This window comes from Podarcis pityusensis, assembly GCF_964106645.2.
Source record: "Podarcis pityusensis genome assembly, chromosome: 8".
NCBI classification, from domain to species: Eukaryota; Metazoa; Chordata; class Lepidosauria; order Squamata; family Lacertidae; genus Podarcis; species Podarcis pityusensis.
The window spans coordinates 44072104-44098955 of record NC_138033.1 but is presented as its reverse complement, the minus strand read 5'-3'; positions in this window follow the sequence as shown (position 1 = coordinate 44098955).

Below are 26852 nucleotides of genomic sequence, written 5' to 3'. Positions count from 1 at the left end.
GAATTGTTGCTAAGAGCTTGTAGAATTGTTGGAAAATGTAACATATGTACCCTCTATCCCACCTAATAATCCTGCCCTATAAACATTCCCCATTGTTACAAGGGAGAAATGGGATTGAAAAACATTTTGTCTAGTTACATCAAGTAGTTCTTCCTCCTCATCCTTGTGCTTAGGTATCACTCTTAGGTCTCTGACTAAAAACAAGTGGTTAAGTTTTCCTGTGATTTAATCCAAAATAATAATCCTGACCTCAGCTCTCCTAATTGACTCTAGTGGTGCTTTACAGGGGTGATTTGGGCCTTGTGTGGGGTTTTTAAAAAAAAATAATAATTGAGTTTTATGGCGTAGGTTAGCTAATGATGACTCCGCTAGTAAGAATATGCATACTTGCCAATCTGTGATTCCCTTAGTTCATAACTAGAAGTAATTAGGCTATAGCAAGTTGTCTTAAAGGAGCTGCATATTACATAATTAATTGAGCAGAGTGTTTTAAAATGAACATGACAATTTTTTGAAAGTTCAGTTTTCTTGTTTTTTGTTTCCCTCATCCATTCTGGATAGTTGGTCATTTGCTGCTAGCTGTATTTCCTCTTGAAAATGTTTGCTGCAAGACATGAATGTATCTACCAGGGTTCGGGCAATGTAACAGGATACAGTACTTGGAAAATGTGGTATCATTCTTAACATAACAGAAGCCAGAGATACGTGCCAACAATTACCCCATCTTTACAGCACAAGAATAGATTTGCTAACGTGATTAGGCCTAATTAATATGAATGTGCAATAAGGTTAAGATGCAGCTAGGAAAAAAATAGTTCATGAGATCCAGTTATAAAGAATGATACTTCAGCATTACATACAGTCCTTTAACAAGAGCAAAACCAGGGACAAAATACAATCTGTGAATCATCAGTCATAGGTTCAAAAAATAGTAGAGACATCACCTTGCCAACAAAGGTCCGTATAGTAAAAGCTATGGTTTTCCCAGTAGTGATGTATGGAAGTGAGAGCTGAACCATAAAGAGGGCTGATCGCCGAAGAATTGATGCTTTTGAATTATGGTGCTGGAGGAGACTCTTGAGAGTCCCATGGACTGCAAGAAGATCAAACCTATCCATTCTTAAGGAAATCAGCCCCGAGTGCTCACTGGAAGGACAGATCGTGAAGCTGAGGCTCCAATACTTTGGCCACCTCATGAGAAGAGAAGACTCCCTGAAAAAGACCCTGATGGTGGGAAAGATGGAGGGCACAAGGAGAAGGGGACGACAGAGGATGAGATGGTTGGATAGTGTTCGCAAAGCTACCAGCATGAGTTTGACCAAACTGCGGGAGGCAGTGGAAAACAGAAGTGCCTGGCGTGCTCTGGTCCATGGGGTCACGAAGAGTCAGACACGACTAAATGATTAAACAACAACAACAACAGGTACAAAAAATAAAATAAAGAAATGAAAGAGTCTGCTGGACCGGGCCAAAGGCCCATCTAGTCCAGCATGCTGTTCTCACAGTGGACCATCAAATGCCTGTGGGAAGAGGGCATGCAGGACCTGAGTGCATTGGTACCCTCTTTACTTGTGATGCCTAGCAATGGCTTACTGCCTCTGATAGTGGAGGCAGAACAGGGTCATTGTGTCTCATAGCTATTGGTGGCCTTATACTCCATGAATTTGCCTAATCCTGTTTTAAGGCCATACAAGTTGGTGCATAGTTTAATTATGTGCAGCTACATGAAGTAGTATCTCTTTTTGTCTGTCCTGAATTTTCCAGCAAGCAGGTTCGTTGCATGGTCCTGTCTTCAAGTATTAGACACAAGGGACAAAAACTTTTCTCTTTTCACACCATGCATTGGTAGGACCATAGGGGACACAAACTGAGGATCTGTTGATAATTTCTTGCTTGTTGTTTCAGTCAAACAAATAAAGGCCAGTCCTACTGATAAAGCATATAGAGGATATATCACAAATTGCCTTAGACTCTGGAATTGGTTCTCTCTCATATGCATAGCACGCACGCGCGCACACACGCACACACACACGCACACAAAACATGCAAGCTCTGTTTTCCCCACCCCAGCCTGCCATATTCCTAATGAGATGAATCATGAGGGGGAAGAAAGCCAGGTTAATGTTCCAAAGGGCCTAATTAGAATCAGGTGAGAGCTGGAAAAGGCAACTAAGGTGATTTCAGTCACAGTCCATATGAAAAGCTCTAATTAAGAAGAATGATGTCCTTTGCTTCAAGATCCCTGGAGAATTTCCAGTGCTATCTTTAACTCCTTCTGACCTAATAGCAACAATGATACAAAAAACAGAATATATATCACAAACTAAAAGAAGGAAAATGGTTCACGTTCACTTCAGGGGAAGGTTGTATACCTACAGGTAGGGTTGACCAAATCAAACGATTTCAGTTCCTTACATTACTTCCCAATGCCCCCACATTTCTCTCCACATTTCTAGATCAGTTTGTGATTATTATTATTATTATTAAAATCTCATGAAAATTAATCATTTCAGTCTTAATTTCTTATTAAATTTCTTTGTGAATTTCTGTGTGAATATTTAGTGTTCATTTCTTCTATATTTTGCCTAAATATATACAATTTTTGCAAAGCATTGCTTCAGTAACATCTGTATTTTCTCCAACATAAAGCATTTCTGTATGTTATTTTCACTAATTCAGTGGAACCTCGGGTTACATATGCTTCAGGTTACACACACTTCAGGTTACAGACTCCGCTAACCCAGAAATAGTACCTCAGATTAAGAACTTTGCTTCAGGATGAGAACAGAAATTGTGCAGCGGCGGTGCAGCGGCAGCAGCAGGAGGCCCCATTAGCTAAAGTGGTGCTTCAGGTTAAGAACATTTTCAGGTTAAGAACAGACGACCTCCAGAACGAATTAAGTTCTTAACTGTACAGTGGTAATTCAGGTTAAGTACTTAATTCGTTCCAGAGGTCCGTACTTAACCTGAAACTGTTCTTAACCTGAAGCACCAGTTTAGCTAATGGGGCCTCCCGCTGCCACCACGCTGCCGGAGCACGATTTCTGTTCTGTTCCTGAAGCAAAGGTCTTAAACTGAAGCACTATTTCTGGGTTAGCGGAGTCTGTAACCTGAAGCGTATGTAACCTGAGCTACCACTGTATATGCATTTATATGGACATTTTATCCTAGCATATGCATTCTTGTACACATTACTTCGCTAGAGAATTGCAATGGAAAATTTGATAATATGTTTGGCTTCTTGTATTATTTTGGAAAGTGCAGATTAGGTATGTTCACCTTTAAGTGCAAACTGGAATGAATTTCTCCCCAATTGCTTTCTCCAGTATTAGGTATCAGCTTTTATGCTACCCTCTCTGAACAGGCTGAACTTATTCCCCTAACTACAAAGCCTGAATTGTGGGCTCAGCTGCCTATGCATCCAGTTTCTTTACTGTGAGGCAGCCTCCTCTTCCTTCAGCTCCCAACATATAGCCCAACCATGAAAACCCCCATCAACTAAGGCCAATCAGACTGGCATGGAGCAAATTCATAGCTGGTCACAGAGCAACCAGTAACACCTACTACTACTTTTAGTAGTACTACTAGTACTAGTAATTATTTCTTGCCTGTGGGGTCTCAGAGTGTGGTACAACAATGTACAAATGTGAAATTGTGATCAGTTTAAAACAAATATACCATACTTTTCCATCTATAAGATGAGGGGTTTCTTTTACTCAAAAGTTTAAAATGGGGGGGGAGGGGTTGTCTTATACATGGGTAGTGCAGAGGGAGGATGTGTGATTGGTTACAGCCGCGAGCAGGATCTTGCTATTGGGTGGGTGAATGGTGTCTGCTGCAAGGGCTGCTTTGGATTGGCTGCTGCTTTGTCAAATGGGTGGGTTATTTGCGGATGCGGCAAGGGCTGCTTTGGATTGGTTGCTGCTTCGGCAATTTTGCTTGCTTCGCGACTGTTAGCGTCTGTCAGTTGGGTGAGCGATTTTCGGCAACCATACTGGTTAATCCTCCCCACAACAACTTTTGGCAATCTTCTCCAATAGGGGGCATCTTATACATGGGGGCATATTATACACAGAAAAGTACAGTAGTCACACAGTTGGATGGGTTCTAAAATCTATCCCTCCCTTAGGTGTCAAAAATCAGGAGAAAGAATTGCTTCTCCAGCAGACAACAGAAGTGATTTAATGAAGATAGCTCTGAAGTTGGGGGTGGGGGGTGCGATGTGGGGGGAGACTACAGTTTTTACTACTTCCTCAGGGTCAGTACTCGGGTGGCACTGTGGTCTAAACCACTGAGCCTAGGGCTTGCCAATCGGAAGGTCGGCGGTTCGAATTCCCGCAACGGGGTGAGCTCCCGTTGCTTGGTCCCAGCTCCTGCCCACCAAGCAGTTCGAAAGCACACCCAAAAAAAGTGCAAATAGCTAAATAGGTACCGCTCCAGTGGGAAGGTAAACGACGTTTCTGTGCGCTGCTCTGGTTTCACCAGAAGCAGCTTAGTCATGCAGGCGACATGACCTGGAAAAACTGTCTGCAGACAAACGTCGGCTCCCTCGGGTCAATATGGAGGTCAAATGGCCGAAATATTGGGAAATTTTGGAACAAGACGGAGATAGACTGAAATTGCAGAGTTTTGATAAATTAAAAAACAAAGTGCAAGACTGGCTTCATTATTATCAAATAAGGGGGGTATTTAAATTGGACAGGAAAATTGGCTTCCAGGTGGAAAGATCCAAATTAGAAACAGAATTGTTAGAACCCAATACTAAGAACTTGTCAAGAATGTATAACTTGCTGCTGAAATGGAATACTCAAGATGAAACGGTGAAATCGGCTATGATTAAATGGGCACAGGACGTTGGCCATAACATTATGTTTGCTGACTGGGAACAGTTATGGACCACAGGTATGAAATTTACGGCATGTAATGCCTTAAGAGAGAATATTATGAAAATGATATACAGGTGGTACATAACCCCAGTCAAGCTTGCGAAAATCTATCACTTGCCCGATAACAAATGTTGGAAATGTAAAGAAATTGAAGGTACATTTTTTCACCTTTGGTGGACGTGCCCAAAGATTAAGGCTTTCTGGGAAATGATATATAATGAATTAAAAAAGGTATTTAAGTATACCTTCCCTAAGAAACCAGAGGCCTTTCTCCTGGGCATAGTGGGCCAAATGGTGTTAAAAAAGGATAGAACTTTCTTTATGTATGCAACAACAGCAGCAAGAATACTTATCACAAAGTATTGGAAGACACAAGAACTTCCCACGCTGGAGGAATGGCAGATGAAACTTATGGACTATATGGAATTGGCGGAAATGACTGGTAGAATCCGTGACCAGGGAGAAGAGTCGATGGAGGAAGACTGGAAGAAATTCAAAGACTATCTTCAGAAACACTGTAAAATTAAGGAATGTTAGAGTGATGTTGGACTAAAAACAAGTGGTTTCCAGCTGTACAGGTTAAAGTTAAGGATAGATTAAAGATCAAGATTAAAGATGTTTAAAGAAATGGAAATTTTATAACAAAAGGGAAAAATTTAAAGTTGTATGACATTAAGATCAAGGATTAGGTTTAAAAAAGTTGAAGTTATATATCTTAACGCTTTATTAAATTAAATTAAATTAAAGATTGGGATTAAAAAAGTGGAAAAGAAATTGCTGGACAAACAATGTAGATTGGAATACAAAAGAGGGAGGTATGAGGAAGTCCAGAAAATAAGTAATTTAAAATTGGAAATGGAAAAGAGAGTTTGTTTTTTAATTGTTATGTTTTGTGTTTTTATTGTTAAGTTTTGTATTGTGTTTTTTTGTGTGTGTTGTTTTTCTTTTTTTTGTTTGTTTAAAAATTTAATAAAAAATTATTGCAAAAAAAAAAAAAAAGTCGGCTCCCTCGGCCAGTAAATCGAGATGAGCACCGCAACCCCAGAGTCGTTCACGACTGGACTTAACCATCAGGGTCCTTTACCTTTACAGGATCTGGAGGGCAGGTTCACACATCCTCAAAAGTGGGCTGGGTGGGGTGGATTAATTTAAGTTCATTAATTTCTGAGGAGGACTTAGTTTCAACCCATATCCTCTTCATTTGCCTGATTGGGCTTGGAAGAAAGGCAGGCTATATAATTATTATTTTTAAAAGCAAGCAAATGCGCAAGTGGGATCTGTGACATGAATGCTCCTTGTTCAGGGTTCTAGCCAGGCAGTCATAACATTTTCCAGTATTCTCCATCATAGAGTAGAATAGAATCATAGAATCATAGAGTTGGAAGAGACCACAAGGGCCATCAAGTCCAACCCCCTGCCAAGCAGGAAACACCATCAGAGCACTCCTGACATATGGTTGTCAAGCCTCTGCTTAAAGACCTCCAAAGAAGGAGACTCCACCACACTCCTTGGCAGCAAATTCCACTGTCGAACAGCTCTTACTGTCAGGAAGTTCTTCCTAATGTTTAGGTGGAATCTTCTTTCTTGTAGTTTGTAGTTTCTAGCCAGGCAGTCACAACATTTTCCAGGATTCTCCATCACCTCCACCAGGTTTGCCATTTCTCCAATGTGACTTTTTTGTTGTTTTAAGAAATGTTTGCTTCTGCAAACTTGGGGGGGGGTGTCCCCTGAACTTGCTCTTGTGGCTCATTCTTGTTTGAGCTACATAAGGATGAAATGGCAGAGAGTGAATTTTCTATTAGTATATAGGATTATACTGTGCTCACCAATATGTAATGAATAGGGTGCTCTTACAGCAGAGCAAATGAAACAGAACACAGCAGGCGATACACAGAACTAACTACAAGCTCAGTGTTCAGAGCAAATTTAGAAAAGGCAATAAAATGAAGCAGGAAGATAATCCAAAAGTGATTGAAAATTGAAGAATATTTCTAATTACTAATATGGCATTTATATCAGAAAGCCAGTTTGGCAGATTATGAAACAGTTTACAGCTAAAGTGTGTTGGCATCCCTTTTTAATTTGCTTTAATACACAGCCTTGTCCTGAATTAATTTAGCAATTGCAGCCATCTTAAAAATTCACATAAGCACTAAATTTACCACTCCAGTTAAGTTATCTACCCAATCCCCTGAAAAGGAAGTATATTGAGAATTTTAGAAGTGGGTGTGAGGGATATGTGCAAAAATATTTCCAGACACAATCTTCTGTCTTCCGTATAAATTAACTGCAAAAAGGAAGGGTGGGGAAATCCCCTGGTCACGTCAGTGTGTGACATTTCATTTTCTAATCTGTTTAATGCCATGGCTTCTGTGTGATGCATTCTGATGCACTTTTATGTTCTCAGACTAAAAAGGCACATCATAATTGCATTCAGGATTATTTTACAGATAATATAACTTGTTAAATCTGCATTTCCAGGGAGAAAAATAATAATGAAGATCTATCTTTTATCAAACCCAATCTGGGTAAAATACAGATCGATCCTTCCCCCAATCTGTCATAAGCGTCTTGACATCATCACCACCACCATTCAGGAGTCTAAATAATATAATCTATTAGCTATTGCATTTGTATTGAATTGAATTAACACCCTAATAGTCACTGCTAGACTGACATCAATTAATATCCTCATAATTGAAGACCCAATTTACGCAGTTTTAAAAGACTGTTTTCCATGCATTATCTGCCTTTTTCATGGAGCAAAAATCAATATTTTTATTATTATTCTTTTCCAGGATCCGGGAGAAAATAATTGGCTCTAAGAAGAAAATGTCCAACAATTGTTTCCACCATGCAGCTTGGGAACAAAGGAAATAACCTGTATACACAAGTAAGAGGTAGGAGAATAGGTCCCTTAGACCAGATACATACTAGGCAGGTGAGGGACAAAATGTCAGCCCTCAGCCTCTGAGAGGAGTGTCACTGCTGAAAAAGTGAATTTAACTCATAACCACACATATTCTCCTCCATCGTGTAGGTTTATTATCATTATTTTACTATTTATTTATTTATTTGTTTATTTATTTATTTAACCAATTTATGTTTTCACCTGCTGCCTAAAGATACGCAATGAAAGCACCATGCAAGCCTCCCTGAGGAGAGCATTCCACAAATGGAGAGCCACCACAGAAAATGCCCCTTGTCATTTTGCCTCTCTCCATATTCTTCTTGGAGGATGTGCACACAAAAAAAGGGCCTCAAATTGTGATCACAGGGTTTGGGTTCATTCATATGAGGAGAGGTTATGAAAGTGTAGGTGAGATGAGAAGGGAGATTTCAGCTCAGCATTTAGGGGCATTTGAATTCAGCATTTCTCTTTGTTCTCTTTCTCCTTTGTGGCTTCAAGCAACTTGTATTTAAAAACATAAATACATTACACCATATAAACAGCATATAAAACATACACATATGATTCATTAAAACGCATACACCTATAACAGCTCCAGGAACCTTTGGCAGCTCACTAACGTAGTGTAGAAGAAAACCAGCTCATTCCATCACAGGCCTGAAGGAAAAGGTAAGCCTTTACCTAGTACTTCACATGTCAGTGAAGGCTCCGGATGCCCTCACTGGAGAGGGAATTCCACACATGGGAAGTCACAACAGAAATGTAATTGCATACGGCTTCTCCACACTTTCCCTGCTGCTTTCCCCTGAGGAAATCTGGTCTTTAGTGCTGAATAGGAACAAATGGAAATCAGGTTTTCAGCAGATTGCTGGGTCGGCATCCCCCCCCCCCCCCAATTTATTGCTAAAGAGCAGTGTTTTTACTGGAAAGCAGCAGGTCAAAGACAAAACTGCTTGGACCCATGCCGAGAAAGTGTGGGACAAGCGGAAAACCTCTCAGACCCATGTTTTCTAGGCATGGGACAAAGTGGCAGTGTGCATAAGCCCATAGACGGAGCATGGAACATTGTTGTTGTTGTTTAGTCGTGTCCGACTCTTCATGACCCCATGGACCAGAGCACACCAGGCACTCCTGTCTTCCACTGCCTCCCGCAGTTTGGTCAAACTCATGCTGGTAGTTTGAGAACACTCTCCAACATGCTGGTAGCTTTGAGAACACTGTCCAACACTATCCCCTTCATGGATCACTGCCTTGCCGTGGCAAAGGGGCTTGAATAACTCAGAGAAGCTATGAACTATGCCGAGCAGGGCACCCAAGATGGACAGGTCATAGTGGAGAGTTTTGACCAAACGTGATCCACCTGGAGCAGGAACCGGCAAGCCACTCCAATATCCCTGCCAAGAAAACTCCATAGATAAAGACAACAGGCATGGGACATATGATGATATAAACCACTATTTTTAGCTGAACACAAAATTAGGTGGTTCATTTATGGTTACATTATCTGTTTGGCTCACATACTATTGGAACTGTTTCCCAATTAAATAAGTCAATTACTTCTATGAGTTTCAGCTTGTATGGGTATTTGTTTTCTAACCAGGTGATGGTCCTGTGAGCTCCCTGAACCATTCATGATTTTCAAGGGGTATGTTTTCTTCCTCATACCTTCAAGTCGTCTTTTTTTTTTTTACCCGCTCTAATTAACCATTTTTACTTGAGGGAAAGAAACAAGAAAATTCAGGAAATGCAATGAAGAACATGTCCTATATAGAAGAGTCAACTGCATAATGCAGACTGCTTTAAACTACATCATAGGATCCTGCTCTGGGAGTCTGCTGTAGATTATATTGACTGAGAACCAAGAAAAATCCCACATAGAATTGTTTGATCAATCTTGCTAGGGGCAATGTGCCTCCCTTCCCCCAAGTACCCACACTACCCCCTGTTTAAAATCCCTTCTTTCAGTATTTACAAAGTATCTTCTTTCCCTTTCCCTTTCCGTTCTCTTCAACTATTGATTTGCATAAGGTCTTTGCTGTAAATTGACATGAGCTTCTTCAGTCAATTGACCTTTTTATGATCAGATTTTCCTTAAGGAGAAAGGCAGACACGGCTATTTAGGGACACAAATGTGGGCTGATTACAAAAGTAGCATCAGCTGCGGTTTTTACATTACACTCAAGAGTGTCCTGTGGGCAGGCAAAATATTTTAGTAGCTTGGTGTGTGTGTGAATATATATCATTCAAGAAGGTCCAAAAGCACATTCTAATATGCATTTGAGGGCATAAGCATGCAACGTGGGGTGGCTGGTCTTGTTTTATAACACACCCTAAAGCTGACCATTCTGCCATCCCATCAGATTTCCTAATAATAATAATAATAATAATAATAATAATAATAATAATTTATTTATACCCTGCCCATCTGGCTGGGCTTCCCCAGCCATTCTGGGTGGGTTCCAATTTATTTCCTTCCTTTCTATTTATTTCCTCATTATATTTCCTGGCTGTTGGAAGTGAATTGCTTCATGCTCCCTCCTTCTATGTAGTTTCAGAACAACTGAAAAGGCAGTAGATGTATAAAGTGACTACATAGAATCATAGTATTACAGAGTTGAAAGAGACCCCAAGGGTCATCTCGTCCCATCCCGTGAAATGCAGGAATCTCAACTAGCTCATACATGACAGGTGACCATCTATTTGTCTTCTTTTTGAGAAAGCCATGCTCCATCATAGTAAACATAGCATCCTTTTCTAAGTACTCACAGACTGACATAGATATGTAAAGTTATTTTCACTGCTAGGACAGTAACTGTATTGAGCCATTGTAGCAAAACAAACAAACAAATTACTCGTCTACTACCCTGGTTTCAGAGGGCCTAAACCAACCTTTGGCTTAGCTGCCATACTACTACTACTACTGCTGCTACTACTACTACTACTACAATAATTTATTTATACCCCACCCATCTGGCTAGGTTTCCCCAGCCGCTCTGGGCAGCTTCCAATCGAATATTAAAAACACAATACAGCATTAAACATTAAAAACAGGGCTGCCTTCAGATGTCTTTTAAAAGTAGGATAGTTGCTTATTTCCTTGACATCTGATGTGAGGTTGTTCAACAGGGCAGGCACCACCACTGAGAAGGCCCTCTGCCTGGTTCCCTGTAACCTCACTTCTTGCAGTGGGGGAACCACCAGAAGGCCCTCAGTGCTAAAAGGATTGCGGAGGAGCAAAGTAGACTGGGGGAAGTCTTAGGAAGCCAGGACATTTGTGCTAAGCCATGGTTTGCCTTCGCATTGGGTGCAAATGCAGCCAGTGTGGAGAGCCCAGGTATTGGTAGTGTAAACTTGATATTTTATTAAACAAGCTGTCTTGTGCAGTGCCATTCCTGCTCCTCATGTGTGGGCATGTTTTCCCCTGACTCAAAGAAAACTTGGGAGATTGAATCCCGAACAGAGTGGGTTGGAGGAGGGAGTTGTGCAGGCTTTTAGGACTAATCAGCAAGGAGCTGGAGCCTGGTTTTATAAGCCTGCTCTACCCCACAATTTGTTCTCTTCCACTTTAATGCAATACGTGCTTGGGCTAGTTTCCTGCTCCAGGGGCTGAGAAAGATTCTTTGGGGCAGGGGAAGATTTCATTTATTGGCCTTTAAAAGGTAAAGGGACCCCTGACCATTAGGTCCAGTCATGACCGACTCTGGGGTTGCAGCGCTCATCTTGCTTTATTGGCTGAGGGAGCCAGCGTACAGCTTCCGAGTCATGTGCCAGCATGACTAAGCCGCTTCTGGTGAACCAGAGCAGCACATGGAAATGCCGTTTACCTTCCCGCCAGAGCAGTACCTGTTTATCTATTTGCACTTTGACGTGCTTTCGAACTGCTAGGTTGGCAGGAGCAGGGACCGAACAATGGGAGCTCACCCCGTTGTGGGGATTTGAACTGCCGACCTTCTGATTGGCAAGTCCTAGGCTCTGAGGTTTAACCCACAGCACCACCCATGTCCCGTTATTGGCCTTTAGGATCCCTCTTTTTGTCCTATACCACACGGTTGGCACATTCTGGCTTCAAAGGTGTGGTCTGCTTTGTTTGACATTCAGTCTGGGGAAGAGAAGAACATAAGCATTAGGCACACTGACACATTTGGGGTTATGGGCACCCTTTAAACCTGACATTGTCTCCTAGGTGAATGCTGGACATTGGGACATGTGTGTGTGTGTGTGTGTTGGGTCCACATAGTCCCAAGACTCACATACTAAGGAGAGACTATTTTTCTCTCAGTCCTTGGCTAGGGAAACAGCATCTGCATACACATCCAGTGGAACACATGCTCAGATTTATACAAATTGTTATGTTAATATAGGCTTTCTTTTACCAACACTGCCTCATGAGTGGGTGCAGGGGCAAATCAAACACCTGCATCTGCCCCACCCCTGCCCACAACACAATTCTCCCAGCACCTTCCCTATGTGATGTCTCAAAATTCTATATATTGAGTGCATGAGGGCCCTTGTATTATTCAGGATGTGTAGGCATATTTAGAGAGATGTGAATACTCACAGCTTTGTGGCTATGTAAAGGCAGTTGAATGACTCTGGCAATGTGCATTGCAGCCAAACAGCAAGAGCACCTTCAGCATACTTCAGCTAGCAATCTTGCTCCATTCATTTTCCCTTTGACTTTTCTTTGCCATGCATGCAGGCAACACTTGGTGGCCATAGCTGGGGGAGGAGAGAAGGGAGGGGGAGGAAGCCTACCTTTGAAAGAAAAACCATCATGATGAGTTAATCCCCATGGTTGAAAAACCTCTCAGACGAAAGTGACCCAATTAAAAAATTTATCTAGACAAAGTGCACCAGAGGGAGAAGCTGTCTTAAAAAAACCCCAGCGCAGCAGCACGAGGAGGTGAGAAGAGGAGGAGAGAAAGAGAGACTGAGATAAATCCCTCCCCAGCATGGCTCTTTAGGCTATGCAAGTCTGCCTCACTAACTGCAGCATTAAGATTTGCTACCATCTTAAATAACAGGAATCACAGTGCAACATAGCAGTAGTACTTTTATGACCTTGAAGTATTTCTTAAATAATTTTTAAAAACTGGGATATGTTTGGTCAGAATAATTCCCACAGGCCTATCTGTCTTTGTCAGCACAAATATCCATATTTTTTAGTGTGGATTTCTCCTAAAATATACATTTTTTTCATGCAATCTGGCCTAACATATGCATTTTTGCAAGCATATAATACAGTTTTTCACATTGTTTCCATTAATATTTGTGCATAATTTTTGGTTGAAAAAGTGTACAGTCTGGGTTTGTTCATTGGTTCAGTGTGGACCTAATCAAAAAAAAGTGTGGATTAGGTAGGTTTACGTGAACCATCCTTGGCTGGAAATGAAAATGAACCGTACTGGAACAGCAGTATCACTTGACTAAAACCATACCACTTACCCAGCTATTAAAGTGTGTTTCTGGACAGAAAATGAAAAGGTCTTATTTTCTGTTCAGAAATTGTTCTGCCAGATAAGATTGGCAGATTTTAGAGGATGTAGTGTATAAAAACATTTAGTAAGCAATCTTATACTATCTTACATAGAGTCCCAAAGCACTGTTGGAATTGGGGTTGGATTGGAAGGTTCTGATGCAGGAGGAGGAAGAAACGGGGGGGGGGGGGGGAGTTGAATGGTAGACTTCCAGCACCCCGGTCACTGACCATGCAGTCTGAGGCTAATGAGAGTTGGAGTCATACTAATACTAGTGTTCTCCCCATCCTCTTCCCTGCTGACTTTGGTAAGAGCAACAATGAGAATAAAAAGGAGTAAAATAACAGCCCCTGCTATTCCATGAACCTGTTGTAGGTAAGGAAGCAGGCAGGTAGGGACTAGCTGAGGATACACCAAGGTTGATGGAGCAATGCACCAATCTCCCCAGTAGACCAGACTCCCTTGGTGGTCAGAGATTAAAGTTAGGTTTCCAAACAAGCTAGGGGATGAGATTTGAGCTGGATATATCTTTAGCGCTGATATATAATTTTTAATAGAGGGGCATTTGCATGAGGGGCATTTAGTGCGGAGTAAGGAAGTGGTACCCATTCATGTGTAAGCCAGACTTGAGATTCTTTTCACTGAACCCAAGGAACTTTGGATCAAAGCACTGCGGTGGGGTAGAGAAATTAGGGGGTAAATGCATATCCTTAATTTCCTCACACATCCTCTCCCATAAAGAAAAGGCAGTTTCTTCACCATATAGATTCCATCTATAAACATGTGATTCACCATTTGCTAAGTCATTAGCCACTAGATTGGCAATGCTCACAGTAATAGAGAATTTCTAAGGCAATGCGAAGGAAAAGAGAGTTTATTGGAATTCAGGAGAGAGAAAAATCTAATAGGGAATGTATAAAAATGGATGAAGTGATTGAAAACAGCTATTTACACAGCACTTTTCTCCTTCATTTTCTTTCCTATTATGTGTGGGGATTGAAAAAGGGGGGGGGGAGGAAATAAAACAATTTCATAAAAATCTTCTTGAGAAGAAATTAGGGTTGGGGTGGAAGTGGGAGAGAATGAATCACACCAAAGTCTATGAAAACTGCCAGAGGCTAAAAGGGGGGGGGGGGAGTGGATGTGGAAGAGGCAAAGAATTGAGAAAAGAGTGTCCCCCAACTATTCAGCATACCAAAGTGTAAATAACTCTAAAAAAACTATATCACTAGTCACTTTTGATTGCATACATCCAGCATTTGATACATGCAGTCAATTGTGACCATTAAAATAGTTCACTAGTAGGAATGATACATCTGCTTTAGGGTACTTAGGCTGGGTGAGTTCTTAGCATAACCAATGTGTCAGGAACTGCTGGTACCTGTTTTATATAGCACAGTGCACAAGTGCAGCCTCTCAATGCATATCCTTCCAAGCTCTGAGTTTGATCCACCTATAAGACCATTGACCCTACTCTGGCAGGAAAGATCATAAAAGGGTTTCCTACTTCAATGGCCCTTTTTGTGAAAAATAAGAAGTAGCTCAGCTCTGCTGTTTTGTGTTCCTAGTCTTGCTCTTTGGCTTTGTATCCTGGTTTCCCTTTGAACCCAACTGCTCTTGGGTCGTGTTCTTGTCTTGTGTTCCTTGTCTTTGCCTTTTGGTCCTGGCTCCTTAGTGCCCATGGCTGAGCCCTTGTACACAGAGAGGAGATATGGAGACTGCCACAGTAAGCATCTTCCAGGATCTGTCTTGAATTTCCCAACATTTAGCTTCATTGACTGTCCCTGTGCGAATTAACTGTATGTCTGGCCCCACTGGAGGGCAGTGGACAGTTGATATTCCCTGTGTTGACAACTGTGAAGACAAATAAAGAACTGATGGGAAGAGTGGTAGGGTATGGTATAACAACTCACTATTCCTGAGACCTACAAAAATCTGGAGCATTGCCTATACCGACATAAGGCGAGTCTGCTACATCAGACCCATCTAATCCAGCATCCTGTTCTCAACAGTGGCCAACCAGATGCTCTAGGAGAAGCCCTTAGAAGGACTTGAGCACAACAGCACTCTCAACCCATTATGATAGCAGCTCATTATATATGTCTTCTATTCTAAAACTTAAAAGGAGCAGGAAACTAAATTCCATTCATGCTGGTTATATAAGTCTATGGCTCACCTTCAAAAAAAACATTTTCTATTCAGTGAAAGAGCATTCGTGCTAGATACACAGTCTGGGCTAGCCTCTGTCTGTAAAGTTAAAAGGTCATGCACACACATGCATGTATGGGTCTAGACAGAAGCCCAATAATGTTGATCCCTAGCACCAGTCCTGACTACAGCCATTCATCCTATCATCTCCGCAATGCAAATACATTTTTGAAGCATAATTCATTCTGAAGAAGGCGGGGGCAGAAGCTTCTTAGAAGTTCATGCACTGTATGGTGGAACACACATGCACATATAGAATTGCAGATAAACAGCCTTGCTCAGTGCATAATTTCTGAAAGAGAGCACAGCTTAGAAGTGACCTCGAGAAAGACTCTTCCCATTGTGTTGTTTCATACTTTTCCTGAGAACTATTGCCTTTGAAACAGAATATGATTTGCATTTCTAAATGCTCAACATAAATGCTTCCAACAATTATCTGGACTGCCGAAGTCACCTAGAGGGTTTTGTTTTTTAAGCACATTGTTTTTGCCATCTGTTTTGGTTTTGGTTTGTTTTCCCTGCTTTCATGTCAGAAGTTCCCCTTGTAGATTTCTTGATTGCAAGACCCTCAACACGCTTCAGGTAATGTTGATTTTTAAAATAATGTTGGTGATCTCTCCCTGATGGCTTCTCCTGTTTTGTTCACTGGCAGTTAATCTTAAAGTTCTGGCTTAGACTTAAAACCACCAGTGGGAGGGCAAAGTCAGGAGTTATGTGGTTATATTGTAGCCAATTCTTGCTTCAGTTAAGGCTCTTAACATTCCAGTTCAGAACTGCCAGAGACTCCGGGTAATTCCTTTAATTTTGCTTTTCAACAAGCAAAAGTCTCACACAGGTCCAGTCATTTACATGTAACTTTCAATAAGTGTACAGTTTCTGTAGCTGTGTACAAAACAGGTGAGCTATAAAAATTAACAAGTGTATACTTTTCCCCACAAACACCCATAAATGTCTAGAGGCATATTGTACCTGGGCACAGTGTATATGTGATATAGTGATGCAGGAGAAATGCATTCATTTTTTATTTTAATGCATTTCTGAAGCAACATGTGAACTGAAACACAACCATTTTTGAAATGTGTACTTCTCTGAATTTTACACTGGGGTTCTCCAGTCAAGTAACCTGTACAAGAGAGCAAATACTAACAGGGAATAGGAATATAAATGCATTTATTAGTGAAAATGGCATAGGGAAATGCATTATACTATGGGAAACTGCCTTGTAAAAATGTGTACAAATAGCACCTCGGGTTACAGATGCTTCAGGTTACAGACGCTTCGGGTTAGAGACTCCGCTAACCCAGAAATAGTACCTAGGTTAAGAGCTTTGCTTCAGGATGAGAACAGAAATCGCACAGTGGCAGCAGGAGGCCCCATTAGCTAAAGTGGTACCTCAGGTTAAGAGCAGTTTCAGGTTAAGAACAGACCTCCAGAACGAATTAAGTTCTTAACCCGAGGTACCACTGTACATTGGACAACACTGTATACATAATGTTTCTGTTAAGCGAAATTCAAACTAGAATGCTGACGAATTTTCACGAGGTCATTCTTTTAAAGCCAAACTTATATGAAAATGTAGAGAACTGAAGTTAAGAGTGGAAAATGAAAACTAAGAGAAATGAAAAGAGACAGATTCACTCATCCCTAATTGGATGAGCCTATTATCTTGGATCATCAAGCAGGTTGAAAGTTTTCTAAGCAGCATGCGCTCATGACAATATCTCTATTTAGATGTTGTAATGCCTCATTCATTCAATGAAAGAAAGTGAGACAAGCATATGATCTATCATCACCCTTTATAACTTGAAGGTAAATGCCTTCAGCACAAAATGTTTTCTATTTTTGTAGGCCCTTTGTACAATTTAGAACTGTGATCTTCCAGGTTTCTAGATCACACAGGAATCCTACATGAGTCGTGCAGGCCCCCAAAGCAGCTTCGGCAAAGAAGCAAATGAGGGCAATGAAGATGGGAATGGGGCTAATACATATCTCCACACTCTCTCACTTGCTTCTACATCTGTGGGGAGGATAGGTCTACCTTTGGGACCACTTTTAGTTTATTGATTGTGATACACAAATACATCCTAAAAACAGGTTGGGCACCATTCAGAAATGCAAAAGATGGTTTAACTTGAGGGTTTGCACTACTGTCCTCTATCATGTGCTGTAGCTGGTTTGGGGAAGAAATAAGCAAAGCTCAATTTAGTTTTAGTTTTAAACTGGCGTTTTTTTTCCACATTGGCTGCAATTAGGCCACTGGAAATAAAATATAAAGCAGCTTGAGAGATCTGTGCTCTTTTTACCCTGAACTTGTGCCCTGTGGGATAAATTAGACTGCCAACAGTATATTTGTTAATTGCTATCTGTGCATTCCAAAATGCTTCTTGGAGCTTATGTTGAGCATCTAAATATAATTCCCTTTTAGTACTGTGAAAGGTGCTCTCATGAAAATGGCAGTGACCTTCTCCTTATCAAGAACATTGTCTCTGAAGGATAGTGATAAGTGGTTGAGGGCTCCTATGCCACTTCAGAGCCTATGACCACAACCTTTTCCATAGAGGAGGGGGAGGCTCACATTCATAATTATATTCATTTAACTCTGTGGAAATTTAATACTTGATCATAACCTCACATATGAGTTTAAATTGCTACCACACCTAAAAGAAGACTCGGGACACAGTATTATGGAGAAAAGGTTATATTTATGAAATATACCAGCATGGAGGATCTGCAAATCAAATTAGAACTAGCCAAATCAAAATATATTTCAGGCAGGAAGTTCCCTAAAACAGAAATAACCAGGTCACTCACCTCTCCTTGGCATCCTTACATGCAATGCCTGCAGCCTCAGAGCAAAGGGTTGGGAAGAATACTTCCTCTTCCTTCCATGAACCTTGGATATGTGACTTGACAAGCACACAGTGGCCCTGCTGGCTAGGTATTATTATTCCTCTTATTATTTATTAAAGTTGTTTTCTGTTCTTCATCCTAAGATCCCAGGGCAGTTCACAAAAAAAAAACAAAAAAAAATGAGAATAAAAAATATGCACTAAAACCAAAGAAAAACAAACCAATAACCCCCCTTCCACAATCACATTTACAAAACCATAGAATGTTAATCAAACTAATGCCTGTTTGAAGAGAGAGGTTTCTGCCAGGCACGCCCCTGCGGGCGGCGCACGTGTCCTGGGGGTGGGGCGTGCCACCTGCGGAGGTGGGGTGCCGAGCGCGGGTGGGGGGCAGCCACGATGGCACCCCACTGGGATCACTCTGCTGCGGGTGGTGTGCTCCCCCCCACTCCTATTCCTCCTCCAGTGAGGCACTGGAGTGCTTGGAAAGGAGCAAAGCTTTAAAAGGGTCTACTCCGCTCCCTATCAGATTGGTCCATGCTCTCACATGGGCCCCCTAAATCCCTTCCCTGGAAGAGACCACCTGAGTCTTCTTTCCCAAGGGGAATTTGGATGTGGGAGTAGCAGTATACCCCACTATTGTCCTTGCTGATGTGGTCCAAAATAAAACAAAGCAATATGTTTGGCACCAGCTTGTTGGCAGAAGTTGCTAGAAGTACACGTACAAGATACTATGCAACCATCTTAGGGACTCAATTCCATATTTTTGTAGGATTTACTCCTAAGCCTTTCCTTCCTCCAAAGATATCCCGTGAGGTTGTGGAGATTTAGGATAAGAGTTTTCCTTCTCCTACCTAGATGGGCTACCTTCCCAAGTTTACGAGCCCCACCTTCTTGACCAGAAACCACCTTCTTGACCTTTGGACACATTATTGGTCTTATCCACTCAATCCACCAGAACCTGCCTAGAGGGGAAGTCCTTAATTCACTAAGAGTTTGAGACTTGTTGACTACTCTCACCTGGTTTAGTTGGCCAGTCAAATCCACACCCAGGATGTGGCCTTTGTCACATGCTGACAGCTTCTAGGAGCCACAGGTGAGAGCCGAGTGCAGGGTGGGGGCCAATGGTGGACAAACTACTCCAGAAGGAACATGGTGTTTCCCCCCATCAGAGGTACTACCCCTCCCCTAACACACCATACATTGAAATTAATGAACCTAAGCTAGTAATTGCCATTAACTTCAGTGGTCTACTATGAGTAGAACTAACCTTGAATATAGCCCCATACCACTCTCTGTGGTGCCTTACATCATGTGCATTTAAGACAATGATTGAGTTAAGCAACAGGTGTGTCCAGTGCTTTTTTTCTGGGGATACACAGGGGTACACTTACCCCTAAACATTTTGTGAATCTTTGTACTTTTGTCCATTTACTGTTTTTATTTTCCCCGCTCTGAACTATAAAATGGTGATTTTCTTGAGTCAAAATGAGAGTACCCCTAAACATTTTTAAGATGTGTCTCTTTGTGTAGTAGACTATATTCCAGCAATGCAAAAGTCAGGTTTTAACACTACACCATTGCCCCCCCCCCCGGCCATCCATCCTGCACCCAGGCAAGCAAGATGCATTATCACAACTGAATAAAACATTCCAGTGGAAAAGATTCTTATGCTCCGGTCACTCAAATGCTGATAACACCTCAGGTTTTGATTGCAAGAATGCGGAGAGCAGATATTACACCAACAATATACCTCACAAAGAGGAAAATATGGGATATAAAAATAATGAAAAGAAATCACAAGATATAAACAGATATGGGAGAGAAGGATACAAACAGATAGAGATGTTTAGGAAAGATTGGAAGCCATTTATGTTGCATTGGAATCAATATAAACCAAATGAAGCTGTAACCATGGATGTATTACGCATGATATAACTAACTGCAAATTTCCATATGCTTAGAATCATGAACTGTGTGAAAATTCTTCTTGAAAATTCTTTTAAAAGAGCCAAATTCCAGCCAGGCAAAAGCACTTGAGGAGGGTGTGGAGGGGCATGGTCTGGAGACAAAGTCATGGAGGCTGATTCAATGGGGCATTGTGCCATCAAACTCAATTTGCCTTCAGTGAGATCCCACCTCCCTGCCTTCTTATTTACATCCAGTCCAGGAGGTGACCCTGCCTACCAGCTTCTTCCCACTTAATCTTAGTGCTGCCCCTTGTAAAACGCAGCAAGGAGGAGCAGGAGGAGGATGTGGAGGGCAAAGTTAGAATTGGCTGGCTCTGCCTGTCATTGACTCTGGTTCCTCCTAGAATTGGTTTCAATGCCTTCTGCTCTACCAGTCCCAATGGGAACCATGTACCACTGGAGTCAAGGACAGAGCAGAGAGGCCTTCAGAGTCACAGGCACCTCACATTCCTTAGGCTCTAAGGGTGATCAAGGATGCTTAGTCTTCAAGACCTCATTGCTGAGTGCACAGCCAGGCTTTAGTAAGCTACTTTTACAAAACACACTCCTTTTCCCCCATAAAAGGGCTGTTAACCTCTACAAATTAACAGACCCCACAAGCTTCACCAAAAGATTATTCCACCGGTGCATAACCCAAACTTATTAAAAGGAAAATTCCTTCCTGTAGCACCTTAAAGACCAACTAAGTTAGTTCTTGGTATAAGCTTTCGTGTGCAAGCACACTTCTTCAGATACACATTATTAAAAGGAGTATCTTATTTCCATTTTGATTTTCAGCAAATATGTTATCCCCTTCACAGATCAGACACTAATCTCTTTTATTTTGTTCTACATTGTTCCACATAGAATAAGGTGTCCATTAAAATCTGGATGTGACTTTGAATATTGTTCATTGCTCACTGGTGAAGTTTTTCCTTTCTATTCTATTTTTCATGGAAGATATTTAAAGTGTCCTCAGGTGCACCATCCTGCTCCTGCTTTCATTAAGATGGGGAAATCTAGGGTGGGAAAAGGAAAATAAAAATTTGATTGTATTTCTATATAAAATTCAGACGTTCAAAGGTGTTGTTTGCAGGCTTCCCACGGGCATATGGTTGGCGACAATGAGAACAGAGAGTTTGACAAGATGGGTCCTTAGTCAGATTCAGCAGGGCTGTTATGTACCATATTTTTCGCTCCATAACACACATTTTTTTCCTCCTAAAAAGTAAGGGGAAATGTCTGTGCATCTTATGGAGCGAATGCATGGTCCCTGAAGCTGAATTGCCCAGGGGCAAAAAGCAGATGATGCTTTTTTTTTTTTTTTAGAAAGAGGGAAGGGGGTGTTGAAACAAAGCTGCTGATCAGCTGATCAGCAAGCGATCAGGAGGGGAGATAAGTGACTCAAGCGATAAAGGAGGCTGCCTGGGAGGGGGGAGGTAAAGACAGCAAACTTGCAAGGAGAGGAGACAGGAAGATTAAATCAATGAGGAGAGAAATTAGAAGAAGAGGAGGAGCAAAAAAACTGCTCCAGCTAAGGAAAAGACACTAAGGCAAACAAGAGGGAAGGGGATGTTGAAACAAAGCCGCTGAGCAGCTGATCGGCAAGGGATTGGGAGGGAGATAAGGGACTCTATAGATAAAGGAGGCTGCCTGGGAGGGGAGAGGTAAAAGCACATGGATCCTCAGGATTTTTGCACTGGGTCACCACAAATTTGCCATCAGTTCACATAGCATGTCCATGGCTATAGCCTGCACCAAAAAAACCCCCACGCATCCACTGTTTCGTGGGGCCGCAATGGCGCAAAAACGTGGTTACAAAGCACAGATCTACATGGATCCTCAGGATTTTTGCATTGGGCTACCCCAAACTCACCGTCAAATCACGTAACATGTCTGTGGCCACAGCATGAACCACAAAAATCATACATCCACTGTTTTGTTCAGAATTTTTTTTTCCCATGTTTTCCTCCTCTAAAAACTAGGTGCGTCTTATGGTCAGGTGCGTATTATGGAGCAAAAAATGCGGTATAATGAATTGAAAGAAAATGTTTAAAATAACTTTTGTAAAAACAAACAAACCCAGAAGCCTTTTATTAGGAACTGTAGGTACCGACATTCCAAAGGAACAGAAAAGCCTTTTCATGTATGTGACAACAGCAATGCGGATGCTGCTAGCCCAGAGATGGAAAGAAGACAAAGTCCGTACCAGAGAGGAATGGCAAACCAAGCTGTTGGACTATGCCGAAATGACAAAACTGACCGGAAGGCTCAGGAACCAAGAAGACCAAAACTTCGACAAAGAATGGGAAAAATTTATAATTTATCTAGGAGACCACTGTAAGCAGATGAAAAGCATAAAAGGTAAAGGTAAAGGTACCCCTGCCCGTATGGGCCAGTCGTGTCCGACTCTAGGGTTGTGCGCCAATCTCACTTAAGAGGCCGGGGGCCAGCGCTGTCCGGAGACACTTCCGGGTCACGTGGCCAGCGTGACAAAGCTGCTCTGGCGAGCCAGCACCAGCGCAGCACACGGAAACGCTGTTTACCTTCCCGCTATAAAGCGGTACCTATTTATCTACTTGCACTTGGGGGTGAAAATCATAGCAGGATTTTAATAACACATGTAATGTAGCTAATATTATGGATAATATGGAAAGATATAAAATATGGACTATGAAATAATATGCAGTTGAGAAGGTAGACAATAGGATCCATGGAGCTGAAGGAAGAGCCGCCTGCAGCAGAAGAGCCAGCGGCGCTCCGACGGGCTCTGCTCTGTTCGACTGTCGACGGCTCTTCCATGGACTCCAACGCTCGGCCCCGGACTCTCAGTCTGGTGTCCGTGACAGCCCGGCTGTGATGGCCTGGGATTCCGATTCGGAGGATGAAACAGAGGAATCCCAGCCTGCACAGGAGTCCCCGCCTCCAGGGCCGGCTGAACTGGGGCAAGGCCTAGATGCTGAAGAGCCTGCACCTGTGGCAGTGCATCAGGAGCTGGCCCCAGGTGAAGCCCTTCTGGCCCCAGAGGGGCTTGATGACTCAGTGGCCACAGGTGAGCCTCCTCCAGGGCCCAGTAACCCTTCGGCCTCTCCTGATCTGCAGAGGCTTAGGGCAGAGAGGCGAAGGGAACTGGTTGCCCCCAGGAGGAGTGCTCGCCTTAAGGCCAGAGGAGGCGGGGCTCCTGGGGACCGGGACCGCCCCTGGCCTTAGAAGAGGATAAAAGCCCAGTCAGCCCGGCCCCAGGTTGCGGGAGCAACGTCGTTGTTGGCTTCGGACCTTCCTGTGTTCCTGATCCCTGCTCGGCTTCCTGTTCCTGACTATCCGGTACTCCTGTTCCCTGCTCGGCCTTCTGTTCCAGCGTTCCTGTTCCCCGCCCGGCTCTCTGCATCGGACCTCACCCCTCTTCGTGTGGACTCTGCTACACTCACGGTACCTTACCCCCGGGACCAGCACAGTTTGCTCCCGCCACACCCGCACTCCCCCTTCGTAGGGGTGCGTTCGGGAAGAGCCAGAGGCCATGGCTGACCAGGCGGCTACACTGGTGGCTTTGGCCCAGGAGAACCAGGCCTTGACTCACACCGTGCAGCAGCTCAGTGACGCTGTTGTGGCACTTCAGCAACGCTTGGAAGCCCTACCGGCTCCTGGGGCCGACGCCCCGGCTCCTGGCAAGTACCCAGTGGCTTTGCCTGAGAAATTTGATGGAGCCCCGGCCAGCTTTCCCATGTTCCTGGCCCAGGCCAAGCTGTATATTCAGGGGCGAGCCCGGAACTTTCCTGACGACCACACCAAGGTGCACTTTTTGATTAGTTTGTTAAAGGACCAGGCGGCCAAGTGGGCGTTGCCGCTACTCAGGCAAGACTCCCCCTTGCTGGCAGACTATACGGGGTTTTGCAATCGTTTGGAGGCCGCGTTCGGCAACCCCCAGAAAGGGAGTCAAGCCAACCGGGCGATTCGGCGTTTGAAACAGGGCAAGTCCACGGTGGCCGCATATACCACGGAGTTTCGGCTGTTGGCACAAGACTTGACCTGGAATGATTCGGCACTGCGGGACCAGTATCTCGAAGGGCTTTCGGACGAGGTACTGGACCAGTTGGCCACAATGGAACGCCCCACCACGCTAGACACTCTCATTCAACGGAGTCTACAAATAGACGACCGGTTGGAGGATCGTCGTCAGGCCCGGGGTCGCCGACACTTCCAGTTCACGGCACCAGCTTTTTCCGGCAGCCCCACGGTCACAACTGATTTAACGGAGGAGCCTATGCAGCTCGGGGCAGTGCGGCCACGCCTTTCCCCCGCAGAGAAGGCGCGGCGTCGGGAGGGAAATCTCTGTCTTTACTGTGGCGGAAGTGGACACTTCGCTCGGTCTTGCCCTGAGAAACGCCAGCCGCAGGGAAACCGCCAACCCCAGTAGCTGATGGCCCTAGCTACCGGGGGTCCCAAACCGCGCAGAATGGGCCTGCATCAATGGACTTGCAACATCTTATGGTTTCGGTACGTTTATACCCTCCAGGTGGGCCCTGGATCCTCACCCATGCTTTGGTAGATTCAGGGGCAACCCGCTCTTATATGGACGCTGCTTTTGCCGCCCATCATCAGGTGCCACTTCGGAACAAGCCAGTACCGGTCCAGGTGGAAGCGATTGACGGACGACTTCTGTGTTCAGGTGCCGTTACTCAGGAGACCCAGCCCCTGGTCCTGTGTTTCCAGCAGCACCGGGAGTTGCGAACTTTGGACATTGCCTCTATGCCCCGCTTCCCCCTGGTGCTCGGGATGGACTGGCTGGAAGCCCACAACGTTCAGATTCACTGGGTCAAACGGACCGTGCACTTCCCAGACCCATGTTCCCATGCTCAATCCGGGACGCTGGCGGCCGCGCCCTCAGAGGAGGCAGCACCCACGCTCCCAGCCGTGTATCAGGACTACCAGGACGTGTTCGAGGAACGGGGGGCAGACCAGCTGCCGCCGCATCGGCCTTTTGACTGCGGCATAGACCTCCAACCCGGAGCGCCTTTACCAGTGAGTCGCTTATATTCTCTAACAGAGCCAGAGCGCGAGGCTTTGCAGGACTTCTTGCGCAAGAACCTGGAGCGTGGGTTCATTAGGCCTTCCACCTCGCCTACCGCGGCACCAGTGCTTTTCGTTAAGAAGAAATGTGGGGAACTCCGCCCTTGCCATGATTACCGAGCCCTGAACAAAATTACCGTCCCAGACCGATACCCCTTGCCCCTTATCTCGGAGCTGCTGGAGCGGGTGCAAGGGGCACAGGTGTTCACCAAGCTGGACCTCCGGGGGGCCTACAACTTGATTCGGATCCGAGCCGGGGATGAGTGGAAGACAGCGTTTGGGACCCGGTACGGGCAGTTCGAATATTTGGTTATGCCTTTCGGGTTGTGCAACGCGCCTGCTGTGTTCCAACGCTACATCAACCACGTGTTTCAGGACTTGTTAGACAAGTACGTGGTGGTGTATTTGGATGACATACTGATTTACTCCCGTGACCCGGCTCGCCATGAGGGACATGTCCGGACCGTGCTGCAGCGCTTGCGTGAGCACCGTTTGTACGCAAAGCTCAGCAAGTGCGAGTTCCATCAGCGGACTGTGGACTTCCTTGGTCACCGGCTCTCTCCGGATGGGGTGCAAATGGACCCGGGGAAGGTGACAGCGGTTCAAGAATGGGCGGCACCCCGGAACCGCAAGGACCTACAACGTTTCCTGGGGTTCGCCAATTACTACCGGACCTTCATCGCTGATTATGCTCATCGCACCACCCCGTTGACCCGGCTACTGCGCCCAAAGACGCCGTTTTCCTGGGACAAGGAGGCAGAGGAGGCGTTTCAGGGGTTGAAGGCCTGTTTCCAGAGGGCACCAATCTTACAACATCCTGACCCCTCTCGACCCTTTGTGGTGGAGACCGACGCCTCCAGTACGGCTCTCGGTGCCGTCTTGTCTCAACAGATTGGTCCTGAAGCGCCACTCTTACCCTGTGCCTTCTATTCCCGCCAGCTCCTACTAGTGGAGCGTAACTATACTGTGTGGGAGCGGGAACTACTGGCCATCAAGGTAGCCTTTGAGGTCTGGCGCCACCATCTTGAGGGGGCACGACATCCGGTGGAGGTGAGAACCGACCACCGGAACCTGGAGTACCTCCAGACCACCCGCAAGCTGAACCAAAGACAGATCCGGTGGGCGTTGTTCTTTTCCCGGTTCCAGTTTCGGATCTGCTACATCCCTAGCTCTCAGAATCTGAAGGCGGATGCCCTGTCCCGGAAACCTGAAGACAATGCAGACACGGTACAGCAAGCAGAACCCACCACGATCCTACCTCCGGCCGCATTCCTGGCCACCCAGGAGGCGCAGCCACTGCAGGTTCGGGTGCGGGAACAGCAGCGGGTCGACGCTTGGGCCCAGGAACGACTCCGGGAGCTGGCTGAAGGGTCCAGCCCACAGTATCCGGGGCTGGTCCTGCATCAGGGCCTCCTGCTGCACCACGGTCGTCTGTACATCCCGCCAGGGCCACTGCGGCTGGAGGTTCTCCGGATGGCCCATGATGCCCCAGCAGCGGGGCACTT